The following is a 1998-nucleotide window of genomic DNA, read 5'->3' as shown; positions in this document are numbered from 1 at the left end:
AATCAGTTTTCCAGTTTTTCAAAATTAGAAAGTAAACGCGTTTTTCATTTTTTTATTTTTGAAAATAATTTTTCAAAATGACAAAAAGAACATGTTTTTAACAAAATCAAAATGGACACTCAAAACATAAAATTCAAATTGAATTTAAAACTCACAACTAAAAATTGAAACACGAAGAGAACATATCCCAAGTTTTTGGAGAATGTGTGGTTTAAAAAGAAAGAAAAGTTTTTGAATTTACGTGTAATATTATTTTATTGGAGAACGTATTGTTGATAAAAAAAGAAAGAGAAAAATGAATTATAATTTAATGAAGAATGATGTGGGCCAAGAATTAGGATTCTCTTGTGTGTGCTTCAAGACTCAAAAAAATTGTTCACGCACTCGCTACTTGTTTGATATAATAAATATTTAGCCCCCGTTTGTAAGTAGTTTTTTACCCAAAAAATCAAAATTTGAAGTGTTATTTCACTCTTTCAATCGTCATTTTTAACTTCTTCACTCACAAGTGGGATCTATTTTTTTCTCTAACAGTTAAAAAATCAATTCTCATAATCACTACCGAATAAATCCTGAACTTATCAAAAGTTTTGTCAAATGATCCCGAATAAATAAAGTTAAATGTTTCATGGCCACAGAATTTTACACATTATCACGACTTACCCATCCAACTTCACTAAGTTTTTCAATGGCCACTGAATTTAGGTCCGTTGCACTAAATTGGCTACATGAGGGGTTTGTGTCTACGTAAAGGATGAAAATGTGACGTGACAGTTAAAGTTGTCCACTTGTTAAGAAACTTGCACACGTGAACACCAAATCACCCAAACAAACCCTTACCCATATCAAATTAAAACCATGACTAGTTGCAATTCAAGCCCGTCCTCAACCAACAAGGTGGCACCTGTGCTCGGCTTGTCTCATATTCAATAGGGAGCCTTATCCAAAAGTGACGCACATGAATGAATTATCCTTGTGCGTGTGTGCCATGTTTTTCACGGGATCCATTTGCAAATTCCTGATTTGTTTAGAAATCTTCTCCAATTCAATTTTGGACATGATTTTCAGCCAAATTTCGAGCATTATAAATACCGAAGAGCAAAATACATTAGGGGAAACTCTCATACACCATTATCCATATATTATCATCACTAAAGAGAGTCAAGTTGTTAGTTTTTGGAAGAATTAAAGGGCAATTACAAGATTTTCGTAAATTGAAGACTCAACATTGATCATTGGACAAAGAAGAGAAGATAAAATTGGAAATTCATTAAGAAACCATTGAAGAGATTCGATATTTCAACACATCCTTCTTCTTCTTGTTGAATTATCTATAATTCGAGTTTTGTTTTGATTTTTGTTATGATGTTTTAATATAAATTCAATAATCTGATGCTTAATATGTGTTTATTCTTGGATAATTGTTATAGAATTTAATTTTTTTTGTTTACTTACCACTAATTGGAATGATTTGTGAATCTTATTATTCTCGAGAGAGATAACATGATAGATGGCATGTTATAACAAGCATTGTAAAGTTCATTAAGGGATAGAGATATACGGCTATATTTTGCATAATTTTTATAGACGTTCTAGTATTTTTTAATGTATATTTCATAGAGATATATGAAGATCACATGAGATGATAGATTTAATTGATATTGAGAATACTATAAATTAACTTAGAAACATTGATCAATAAGAATGTGTACATATTGTTATTCTATTAAATTGCATTAAAACGGATTAGTAAGGAATATTCAAAGTCCCAGTAATCATCTACATAGTTTTACAAAAACTCTTATAAATTTCTCAATAGAATAGTTAATTTAATTTAATTAATTAATTAGTATAAATTCTTCAAATAAGTTTTGCTATTTGATTAAAGTTATCATTTATTTATACTAGAAAGTATGCGATCCTCGTGAGAATGATACTCTACTCATTACTTCATCACTTGTTCACGATACCATACACTTGTAAAATTTCAAACGATCA

Source organism: Olea europaea, chromosome 1 (genome assembly GCF_002742605.1).
Source record: "Olea europaea var. sylvestris chromosome 1, O_europaea_v1, whole genome shotgun sequence".
Lineage (NCBI taxonomy): Eukaryota > Viridiplantae > Streptophyta > Magnoliopsida > Lamiales > Oleaceae > Olea > Olea europaea.
Note: the sequence above shows the minus strand (reverse complement) of the source record.